We start from the raw sequence: 13,062 nt of genomic DNA, 5'->3' as shown, positions 1-13,062 counted from the left end.
TTGCAAAAGAGAACAATATAGGATTCTGAGTAAGGAAAAGAGCCCAAAACAAATTATTCAATACATAAAATAATGGAAACAAAACCCTTGAAGAAAACAAATAGAAAAGAGGTAGGAAAAAACCGTGAGTGGCTCACTTTTTCACTCCAAAAATGCCAGCGTACCAAAAGTCGCATGCCCTATCTGTACCATATACGTGACACAAACACAATACAAATGTTCTACATTTGAAAGTACAAGAGCACTTTTACAACTTGAATGCCCTCAGTCTAGAGATTGAAATTGATATAAATCCATCACCGCTTCCAGTTTCATAGGATGTTTTATAAATGGACATATGTGTGGTCCTAGATGGCACTTAGCACTGATATTTGGAGATCAATTCTTTAGAACAATGCTCTCTTAACACTTCCTACTTCTTAGCAGGATCAGACACCAAAAGCGCCAGAGTAATGTCTTGCTAAAAAGAAGGGATAAAAAGCTTACAATATTGCCAGCATTTCTGAGAGGAACAAACATCCTCTGTGAGGACTGTCTTGAAAACAGCCCTCTGTGATTGCTCAATCTTTATTTCATGAAAACTGACACAATGATGACTTTTCAGTGAAAACTTCATAAACTCCTTGTTTCCTCTCGGAGTGATGAATGACTGCTGCTGTGGTTCTGGACCCCCTCAAACTCCTGTCCATTACATAGCTGTCTCCCACTACAAAGATCAGGTAAGTCAAGTCAGGATAGTCAGGCTAAGGTCAGAAAATGGGTGAGGAGGAGTAGAGATGATTCTGTTTGGTAAAACAAATGGTGGTGATGGTTTGCTATTTTGACAGAAGTCAGGGGCATGGGTAGCGAGAATGCCATGGCAGAGACGCCAAGGGCTGCCTGGGTAAGTCACTGTCAATACTAGGCCTAGTTCAGGAATAAGAATTAACCATACATGTATGCCCTCACCCAATGGTTTAACAAATAATGTTTTGCCCTGGCTGGTGTGGCTCAGTGGATTGAGCGCAGGCCTGTGAATCAGAGGGTTGAAGGATTCCCAGTCAGGGAACATGCCTGAGTTGCAGACCAGGCCCCTGGTAGGGGGTGTGCGAGAAGCAACCACACATTGATGTTTGTCTCTCTCTCTCTCTCTCTCTCTCTTCCTCCCTCCTCCTCCTCTGTCTAAAAAGAAATAAAACCTTTTTTAAAAAAAATTGTTTCAAATGAAGTTAAAGACAACTAAGCACTACTAGAGCCATCATACGGAATAAACTAAACACCCTCTTTGGCCAACTCATTATAAGTCACATATCATACAATTCATCTATTTAAGTAGACAATTCATTGGGTCTCAGTATATTCAACAAGTTGTTAAAAAAAAGAGCTCTGCAAACCACCACCATTATCTACTTCAGAACATTTCCATCACCACAGAAAGAAATTTTACACTTATTAGCAGTCATCACTCCCTCCCCTTCACTCACCCACACACATCAGCTGTGGAAACCACTCATCTATTTTCTGTGTCTACCGATTGGCCTAATCTGGACATCTTTATAAAAGGAATCATACAACACACAATCTTTCTGTACTGGCTTTTTTCATGAAGCATAAAGTTTTCAAGGTTCATCCATGTTGTAGCATGTGTCTGTGTTCCATTCTTCTTTACAGCTGTATAATATTCCATTGATATTGTATTTTGTTTATTCATTCACCTCAGTTGGTAGACACTTAGGTTACTTCCCCATTTTGGCAACTGAATCGTGCTGCTACAAACATACTTAAATTATACTATTTGAATTTTGATGCTGGATGCAAGTATTGATAGGAAATCCTCTTTTTATCACTAAAATCATGGTAGTCTCCAAATTTAGCTTTTTTTTTTTTTAACCCAAATGGTTTTGATTTTCTTATATATACCCAGAGGTGGAATCTCTGGGTAATAGAGGCCAAAAAGTCTACGTTGAACTTTTTGAGAATCCCCCACCCCTTTTAACTCCAAAATTAGAAATTCCATCTGACAGGCCTGAGATATAAGCTTAACACAAGTTATTGGTCTCCACAAACTGCTCTGGCCATGAGAAACAATGACATTTAAATTGGGAGTGATGACCAAAATAAAACAAACTCCAAAACATGGGTTTTAATTCCTCAAATAAGAAAACACATTTAAATTTAGTCACTACTTCCTGTTTTCATCCTAAAATTTAGACAAGGCATTCTGAACTTCAATACACACACAACTATAAAAGGGGAATGAAATAGCAAATAAGAATCAGATACTCCCTTTTCTTTAATAGCTCTCATGTAAATTACATCTTTCAGTAATAGTTAAATAATTATATAATCAGCTTTCTGGATCAGAAAACAAATTATCCCAAAGATATCTAGATATGAATGTTGCTGAAAATCTAAGAACATTCATTGTTTTTAACACAGCTAAAAAAAATGCTTCTGTAATAACTTAAGACATTTAAGACACTCTCATTTTCTATCAAGAGACCCTACTAATGGAAACATTACCAACTCATTTTTAGGAGAATAACTTGGGTGGATAAAATGTCATTCTTGTGAAAGATGGTAGGAAGCAGCAACTGGCCTTTCTGTGGAGAGTCACAGAGCTCGTTGATTTTTCTTCATACTGAAACTTTTTAAATTCATTACTCAAGCTGTTGGGCAGAGCATTTTCCCTGATCACAGCTGCAGATTTTTAGCCCCAAAGCCAAGTAATTTTTCACAACTTCCCAATTTCTTTTTTCTTAATGTTTTATTCTATTTCACCTGTAGTGTTGGTGACTGCCTGTAAATAAACCCTGTAGTTTCCACCTGATTTTTAAAACTTTATCTCCTTATCCAAATTTCATTAACCTTTCACCACTACCCATGCTTGCTTTACCTATATCCACACTGGCTAACTTTTCTTTCTCCAGTCACTCCATGAACATTTATTGGGTACATAACATATGTCAGGCATGGTGCCACATGCAGAAGATTTTTAAAAAACCCCACACTTTCTGCACTTGAGGAGTTCAGAATCTAGTATGGATTATTCCAACAACCTATCCCTTCCTGTTTCCATTCCCATCCCAGTGTGACCATACTTTGCCAGGCTTCCGTGTCGAAACGATCTATTCCAGAGCCTGTTGATTGTGAGACCTGGCTGTCTTAACCCCAGGAAACCCTCTGGCAACTCTATCATACTCAAATTATTCCATGTTTATTCTGATACTGGACACAAACACTGGTAGGAAAACCTCTTTAAAGCAAGAATATCTGAAGAATCTTCACTCTCAATTTAATAAACCAGACATAGAATAATTTTATTTCCAAAGGTATCTCAAACCTACAGGCTATGATTTTTTGCCTTCAGTTTTTGGTAGAAAAGGAAGCAAGACTGTTAAAACCTGTAAATATGCACTGTTTTCTGCATTACTCATCCTTCCTAAATAGTTGCAGCTGTTTCACATGCTTTTTCTGCAAAAAGATGGAGCAACATCCTATACTGGGTGTTAGGTTAGAGGCATACTTTTTAGATAGTTAAGATCAGAAATGGCAAATGACTAAATAATGAAATGTTAAGCAATCCCTCAAGAGCTGCAGAGAAAGGACATAATACTATATAGCAAACCATTCATCAGCCCTCCTAGTGTTTACATGCTATCAGGGCAGCCTTCTCCAGGCCTTATCAGCATCATAGATTTCAGGTCCAAAGTATGTAATAAAAGCACGAATCAGGTATGCACCAAGATGATTCAAGTTTAAAAGCATTTCAGATCATAATATCAAGTTCCAAGACCAAAGCTCCAAATGTTATCGTTACATAAAAGCACACATGTTTTCAATGGTTCAGTTCAGTGGTTCTGAACCGATCTGGATGCAGTGGATCCCCAACCTGAGGATCTTAGAGATACTTCCAAAAATCTATGGATTTATATGTCTGCCAAGGACTTTCAGAACACTGAATACTGTCTCACAAAACACACCAGTTTTCTCAGACTACAAAAGGTTGGGATCCACTGCAGCCAACGAAGCACTACTATGAGGGCAGAAAAAGAGGCAGGTAAACCTCAGTGAGCTGGTGCATTTAAGACAAATTATCAAAATGATTTATAAGATCTTAGTGAATCCTTCTCACTTATTTACTCAGCAAATGGTCATCAAAGATGACACCAAACCAATGTTCCCTTAGGGCCAAAAACAGAGTACAAAGGTGCACAGCATCATTTAAAGACCAATGATGAAAAAGATCAGAAACCTTGGTCCTGCTAGTGACTCTGACACAATGCATCAGAATGATTTGGGGCAAATATCCCATTCTGTGGGTCTCCATGACTTCATCTGTAAAATGACCTCTGACCTCTACTCTGACTCCAACATTCAAAGTAGCTCTAATATCCTGTATTGTTACCATGATTCTGTTTCTCAGGGGCACCCATGGGCCTCCTGTGGGAAGGCAGGCCTGGCAAACCTCAGCCCCCCCGCAATGTGATCCAAGTTCTGCTAGTGACCATTTTTATTTTATTCACCTGCACATGCTCAGAGCCACAGTACATGGTTGAGATGTTCTCAATACTTGTCAGATGAGCACTGGTTGGTGTGACTCTGTTGGAATGTCATCCCATAAACTGAAAGGTTATGATCAGGAGGGCACATGCATAGGTTGTGGGTTAGGCTCCCAATTGCGGTACACACAAAAGGTGACTGACAGATTTTTTTTCTCTTTCAAATCAATGTTTCTCTCCCTCCCTTCCCCTCTCTCTAAAAAAGTCAGTAAACATGTCCTTGGTTGAGGATTAAAAAAATAAATAAAAATGTAAAACAAATACTTGCCAGATGAATGTGAGGGCTGGAAAGTGCCTTCAGAGCAATAGATGTAGACCAAATCTCTCGTTTCTTAGTCAACTGAGGTCCACACAGGTTCTTAGGAAGATCCTCTGATTATCTCTGATTCCTTCTGCACTGTACTTTTTCTTCCCTAACCCTACCTCTCCAAATTCAAAGGAGATTCTTACATTCTGCATTGAGTACCAGGCCAAATAAAGTAATAGTTATTTTTATAAATTATGAGATTGAACTCTGGCCAGGTAGTTCAGTTGGTTGGATCATCGTCCTGATGCACCAGGGTTGTGGGTTTGATCCCCCATCAAGGCACATATAGGAATTAACCAATTAGTGCATGGCTGGGTGGAACAATAGGCCAATGATTCTCATTCTCTCTCTCTCTCTCTCTCATTCTCATTCTCTCTCTCCCTCCCTCCCTCCCTCCCTCCCTCTTATCCTCCCTCTCATAAACAAACACACAAACACTGTGTCTACCTTTGCAGGGTGGTTCAGTTTGTACATTCCACTTTACAAATGCCAAAAGCTGGGGACCAGCAAGTTCATTACATCCGTAGGGCTGGAAGCTTGCCAAAGCTCATTGGGGAGGGGGGCATTTGTAGAGAAAATAAACAGGGTCCCTTTGCAGATATTTGCTTTAGAAGCCAACTTAAACTTCCACCATGGACAAACAGAATGACTCTCACTCTGTCCAAAGGTGAAGGACTGACACACAGTAATGAATTAAACAGTTAATAAAGGAAAGCAAAACATTCTTCCATGGCCACTGCCAGGCTCACCTACCCTCAGTGCAGGCCTGACGGGACAGAAATAAAGTCTATAGGAAGAACTTCATAAATTGTATTCAAGCAAAGTACTTACCTTATGGGAGTCTCAGTTTACACTATCAAAATTAATATGTTGTAGGATACTTCCGCTCTAATGTATTATAATCTTTCCCTATCTAATTTTTCATTTAAAAGAATCCAGAGAAAATCACTTGCAACCGATTAGGGTACTACAATCCTAAGGAGTGTTCCAATAGCCACCAAAACTGAAAGTCAGCAAGACTAACATAACCTGTTCACATTACCATAAAGGGCCATACTTGAAGCCCTCTTACTATGAAAAGGCTCCATGAAAAGTATGCTGAGATGATCCAGAAACTTCTCAATACTGAATCTGGACTTTATGAGTTAATGTACTTTCAAAACATAGGGGGTCTGTGCTTATATCATTGGTACTTGTCCTATTCTCCTCTCCATGATAGTCTCTCTCAACCAGATTGTTTAAGAAGCACTTACCAAGTGCTACAAGGTAATCCAGTTATCTCAACTGAGATATTCTACTGGTAAGTAACTTTTAACTGTCTTACCCACTAGTGCCCAGATAAACTAAGTTTTACTAAAGGGCTGCGTTGGCCCAACTTAGAGCTTAGCCTCAAGACTCCAGTTTAAAACAGTACCCTGTGACTGGGAGCTGACCTACCCTAGTGCACCCAGCAAGCCTGCGGCTGGCCAGCTCCAGGGAGGAGAAGCAAGTATTCAGTCTTTCTTACCTCCCATTACCCTTCGGTCACACATTCTTGTCAAGAACTCTCCACACTCTGAATCTCATTATGCTTAGGGCACGGACTGTAGCTTAAGGCACTTAGAAAGCCCTCCATGACCTCTCCTATTTTAGCAAGTGAGACACAAGGCTGAGTGAATGAATACATCTCCTAGAAGCAAGCAATTCCCTTCCCTAACCCCAGAAGAGGATTTCTGTAATCTTGTTAAGCCTCAGAAAGTAGAAAAGGGACCTAAGGCACAGATGGATTAAGTGACTTACCCAAGGTCATTCAATATATCCCAGGAATCAGTCTCCTAGTTTCAAGTCCACTAAACCACATGCCATAATAATAAACACATAAATCTGATTCTAAACACCTAGTGTATACTAGCTGGACATTTCTGTACAACTTGAGTATTATGGTATTCCCTATGCCGACGATATTTGATCACTGGGCACAAAACCATAATTCAAACTTCAGCCTCTAGCACTGCAACTGGTTTTAAAAAACAAAATGCACACATAAAACAGAAAAGAGCATTACTTTGCTGGTCTTGTTGCTCCCTGAGAAGAGGTACACAAAGAAAAAAAGATTCGCTTTATTGATCATTTCAAAAACAAAATCATTGACAGGACCTGAAAGAATGCAGCTGAGTTTTTTTGCATTCAACTTTCATGCAGAATGCTCTAAGGATAGGCAGGTAACTCCTCCTAGGGAGTGAGCCCTGCTTTTTACTTCATTTGTACGTGTAGCCAAGAAAATGGGAATTAATGTTCACAATGACAGCCCTGAGGTACAAACAGAATCAGACTCAATTCTATTCTCTGTGGTTCTTTTTAAACATCAGTATATATGACTCTTTTTTATGACATTCTTGCCTCTTTGAAAAGTGCTCTTCTAACCTATTCAGAACCTGCTGAGCCAGGAGATCAACCTGATGGTGCCTCATTATTCAACCTTAGGCTAAGTTATATCTAGCAAAGAGTTTCAAGTTCACTTGAGATTTTTTTTGAAGCAAAACTATTTTAAATCATTTTTAATTATGAAGTTCTTTTTGTGAATATACTGTTTCCTGTCCTTAGGGTGACCATAAATTATAGTCCACACCAGGACACATTTGAGAGTGAAAGGAGGTGCTATTAGCAATTATGCTGAGACAACAGGTGTGAACTTGGACTGTGCTGGACAAACCGGAACAATGAGTCTCTCCCTTACCTCTAATCTTTCAAGAAAAGCATCTATTTGCCAAAATTCTTTTGAATGAAAGGGTTCAAAAATGCTAAAAGGGTTAAAAGAATGTGTAACTCTTAAACTCCATGTCATCTATCTTCCAACTGTGAATCATCTTGAAACAGTACTGGAAATAAACTGGATGTGCTATTTTTTTCTTCTGGCAGCCTATGCAGTCTTAATTTAAGCTCAATTAACTGGATGGACAGTCCAGGATCCACAATTAGGATGCAGGAGGCCTCCCTGAACAAGACATCCCGGAAATGGCAAGGTGGCACACTTTACAGTACTCCATACATCTGACCTGCCCATAGGCCGCATCCTTTCCATCCTCCACACCAAAGTCCAATAGGTTGTTTCCAATTCACAAAAGCACTGTTAATAAAAATTAACCATGTTACAATGTGTTTTGTATTCTCATGACTTACCACCTAAAAGATATGGTAGATTCATTTAGAGCTTCATGTTCAAAATTTCGAAGAGCATGGTAATTTTTCTACCTAAGAAAATACTGAGAAAATTACTTCAATATAATATAAAATTAGGTGACACTTTTGTATACTTTGACATGGCTTCTATATTTTGTTCATATATCCAAGAGTAGACCCTACCTTATACACAGATGTGTACATGGAAGATGTCATAAGTTAAGAGTACCTTACAATATGCAAAACCAGGAAATTAATTTTATCCTACTTATAATTAATTTTATATAAAACCACATCCTTTAATTCTCCCCCTAAGCAGGCCATACAATTAATTTAATCCTGATTAGTGCTATATGTTTGCTTTCAATCCTGTTACTGCATTCCTTTATGCAATCAAGTGCTCTTTAAAAAATTAGTATATCAGTTAAATTTGCCTCCTCTGAGAAAGGTTATGACCCATTTACACCCTGTGGGGCTTCTGACCCTAGTTCCTGTTTTTCTTATATTCCTGTAACGTTATAGTTCTCACAGAAGCATTGTCACTTAAATGAGATAACCAGAGTATATCTTACATGGTATTAAACGTGTGCCCATTAGAGAGTTTGAGCTAAAAGAAGAAAAGTAGTATAATATTATGATGCAATTGATAAAGAATGACAGGAAAACCTACTCAAGAACATCAAATATTTTTTTAAATGCGTCGCTTGCATGGTGAATTATAATGCTTGTTTCTCAACCCATGGTACGATTCTCTTCAAAATGAATTTAAATTAAACACCCTAATATTTACAAAGCTTCCATTCCAGAATAAATAATACTTTCTACATATGAACATTCAAATGTGAGCTCTAGAACAGTAAATAACTCGTTAGAGGTAAAGTACTGGGTATTCAATTTTCCTAAGGGATTGGAGGCAGGAGACGGAGGTCAAGAATTATGGCTTAAATACATTATTTTCATCAGAAAATTGTTTAGCAGCCTATGAAACAGTCAACCAATGAATCTGAAGTCCAGCACTCACAGCCCAGCTGTGACTAATATTACTATTAACAATCCACCATTCAAAAGGTAGACCAAAATAATTAAACTCAACTTAATTTTTAAAAAGGCCAAATTACTCCCATATGATTGCTTTTAAAATAAGCAAGTTTTGTCAACTAGTTGAGTACTTAGTTAAAAATGGAAGTTGACAAGTTAGATTGAGTGGAGGTGGGAGGTCAGGTTTCTCAGGCCAGTACATATGAAAACAACATTTCAAAGGCAACTGTCTTCTTACCAAATACTTTCAAACAAAAACAGAAGACCTCCTCACAACCCACCCACATAGCTCCAAAAATAAATTGTTGTCCTGAGAATACATGATATGCAATCTGAGGTTTCTGTTCACCTCAGCAGCTGCAGCAGCAAAATCTGTCCCCCAAATTTTCTGGCAAAGTCAACAATCTGTTTTGTCTTTTACTGTCAACCCAAAACAAAACATGGTTGGAAGGGAGGGAGGAGGTAGTTATTTTGCAAGAGATACTTTAGAGTTCTGGGCTTCTTTTATTTGATGGGGTGGGGAGGAAACAATTTTCTAGAGAACCACTTGAAATAAGAAAGCAAACAACTAGATATAGAACATAGGGAAAGCTCACCGTTTTGGCTAATCTGCATCACTTGACAGTTCCTATACCTATAAAAATTCTTCAGGTTTTTGTAGATTAGGGATCATTTTTTTCATACCTTCATTGTCCCAGGGGGACAGTTCCATAATCTCTACTTTTCAACTTGGATCACATTTCCAGGCTTATAAGAGATGCTTTAAATACTCCAGTTGTGTAATAAGTCTTTTTTCTCCTTGGATGTTCTTCAGCCTCTAGAAGCCACTTCCAGATTTAACTAATTTCCCTTCCAAGGATTGAATGAGCACTAGCCCAGTAACTATTGGAGGACCTAGTTCTACATTCAGAAAAATTCCATAGACTTGCTAACCAAAGAAATGTTCTTTTAAAGACTGTACTCTTGGGAGGGGGAAAAAAGCTGGAAGCAAAAAGGAAGTTTCAATTACTTTGTGAAGTGAAGCAGAAAAATTAAGTGAGATCCAAGCAAACTTTATTAGCTATGACAAGCAGTCCTTAATGCTTTTGTTTCATTAGTGCTCTGAAAGTTTTACTAAAATATTTGAAAAATTCATCGAACCAAGGCATCCCATTGCTGTGTGTCTGTATGTGTGTATGTGTATACTCACATATGAAATTAATTTTTAGGCAAATTACCATTCATTGTGTTTTACGAACACCATTAGGAAATTAAGAAAAGTCTTAAGCCTTCTTCCTGTTCAAATATAAAGGTAATTGTAAACTGTGGCAAATTTAAAAACTGTTCATCAAAAGCCTACTTTAATTCTTGACACCCGGGCCTAGGCTAACCTCAGTATCTCTTCGAGTCTGTCATAACCACTAGAACAAACCAGACATGATATAACTACAGATCGTTAAGAAACAGTTTGTATTCAGTTATATTCCTAAAGCAAATATGCAGTCCTGAGACTCACAGTGTTTATTATTTAAATTACTTTCAGTTTCAGGACTAAATATTCAAGACACATATATTAACGCACTCTTTTGCTTTATTCAAATAACTATTGTCTTTTGGGGGAAGTCAGCATCCTCCCTGGCCCAATGCTGAAATATGGCGTTTTGTTATCTAAGCAAACGTATCAAATAAAAGCCTGCAGCCATCAGTTCTAAAGTAAAGCCACCTTTATACAAGAAGCTTGTTCTTAATGGGCATACCATTTCTTTGACAGGAAAAAATATGCTTGAGTTGATTTCTCTTTTCCAAATTGGTTAACAGAAACATAATAAACCTTAGGCCATTATGCCACTTACTATGTTTCCCACAGGGAGAAACAATTAACTTACCCAACAGAAACTGAGGCCCCCAAGATAACCAATTTACTTTCAAGAATATTCTAAAAGTCATTCTAAAATTGAATCAGAGGCTGCAGGTGATTTCATACAAATGAGTACTGCTCCTACCATAAATGAATGCATTCATTCCTTCAACACCCTGCCCAAAAACCAAGGCACTTTACCAACCCTGGCTCAACAGTTTGAAAGAGGTTACATGATACCCGAATTTTGCTTTTAAATTTCAGAGAGGCTCTGTTTTGTAAGGAGGCCCTAAGGGTATAAATTAAGAGTAATCATAACATGCTGGTATTCATTTTCCAGAAAGAATTCTGCTGACCCCCTCTCTGAGGCTTAACACTTGGAGCCCTCTCTAGAGTCATCTACAACTACTTGTGACCACGGATCCTCCCATAGCCAATCAGCTTCGGGGTTACTCCTGATAACCACAACTCAGATGTTCAGAGAAAACACCAGAAAACGTAGTTTCTAGTTCAATAACAACGTTGTCTTAACTAGCTAGCTCCTTCAGAATTCTTCCTGGTTTTAACATTTTCTGGAAATGATTAAAAATCAAGACACATGGCATAAAGGAAAATGTGTGCACTCTCTCTCTCTATCTCCCCCCTCCACACACCCCCCACCACACACAGTAAATTATGAAAGTTTTTTAAATCCAAAATATAATAAGATATTTTTGCTCTACTGCTCCATGTTAGAGAAAAACAACTGTGGTGTATATTTACTAATAAACAAACCACTATCCCTTCATTTTTCCTAAAGAAGATTGTGTTATTTAAAAATCCTGGTTGCTTTTTAAAAAATATTTTATTTATTCATTTTAGAGAGAGGGGAAGGGAAGGAGAAAGAGGGGGAATAAAACATCAATGTGTGGTTGCCTCTCGTGTGCCCCCCACTGGGGACCTGGCCTGCAGCCCAGGCACATTCTCTGACTGGGAATCGAACTGGTGACCCTTTGGTTTGTAGGCCAGTGCTCAATTCACTGAGCCACACCAGCCAGGGCTACGTTGCTTTTTTTATTAACCAACATCACCTCGATAAATTCAATAAAAATATCATAGTTACTAACCATTACATTTACAAGGTTAGATATTTTGCATCTCCTAAAATACTTCTCTGACTCTCTCATTTACAACCTGTAAGTTTTTAGAAGTCAAAAGTTATATGCAGATTTGACTATGTGCAAATCACACTGTTTAAGGGTTAACTGTATTTAAAAGTTTCTGCTCAAGAAATACATATCCTAAAGCTAGGAAAATCAGTTATTACTTAAAGGTCACAGACACCAAGATATGTGTCACTTATTGTCCTAATATGGAGTTTGTCTTCTGGACTGTTAAAAAAACTTTATAAGAATCAACAATGAAAGCAATTTTTCTAAAGGCATAATTCCTAGTTATATCATAGCTAAACAGGGCCTAGCGGTTGGAGCAACAAAAATTTAAAACTTAACATGAATCCAGTTTTTACTGGTGGGGTTAATATTTACTACAAACTGTCATGTCTACACTGCACAGTAGGGAAAGTGCTTAGAGAAAAAGATGTGCCAGCTCCAAAAAGAGGATCCTCTCAAACTCCCTCCCTTTCCTTATCAATTTCTTTTTCCACTAGCCCACTGTGTCCTCTTTGAAAAGTCTACCTGCTTTGAAAGTAGAATGAAATGAAAATTCCCCACTCCCCAACTTATGACTCAGAGGTTAAGCTGCACTAATACTCACAATTGCTGAACTGGAAGCTTTGCAAAACCCTTTGATAAGGTCTCTGGTACAAATTAGGGGCATTTTAGGCGTTTACGTAAAAAGCAAACATACTTTAAAAGCAAGCAAGCACATGTCTTACAAACTGCTGCACTTCCTGCTTACCACTTTTTTGAAAGTCTCTGGGAGTTTAGATAGCAAGCTTTGATAGTGCAAAGCAAATGTCAATATTGTGCTCCTTAGTGTGTGGCTTTTAATATCCTATTGTCGGACAACATTAAAACGAAATGATCCTTATAGCTTTCCCTTTTGAATGTTTGCCAGTAACAGAGATATGTGAACATGTGCTATTTCTCAAAATGCTCTGAACTCTGAGTATCCCCATTAACATTTTATTGACACGTTTTCAACTTCTACACCAGGCCCACTGTTGTGGCAATCAAAGG

The 13,062-nt window shown here is 38.2% G+C and overlaps 1 protein-coding gene across 1 annotated transcript in view; it reads right to left on the bottom strand.

Moving 5' to 3' along the window:
* The window catches only part of GPC4 (glypican 4), a 108,877-nt gene that overhangs the window by 57,091 nt on the left and 38,724 nt on the right, over positions 1–13,062 (bottom strand). The window lies entirely within an intron of this gene.

This window comes from Desmodus rotundus, chromosome X (genome assembly GCF_022682495.2).
Source record: "Desmodus rotundus isolate HL8 chromosome X, HLdesRot8A.1, whole genome shotgun sequence".
NCBI classification, from domain to species: domain Eukaryota; kingdom Metazoa; phylum Chordata; class Mammalia; order Chiroptera; family Phyllostomidae; genus Desmodus; species Desmodus rotundus.
The sequence above is the reverse complement of the archived record's forward strand: the minus strand, read 5'-3'. Positions and strand labels throughout refer to the sequence as shown.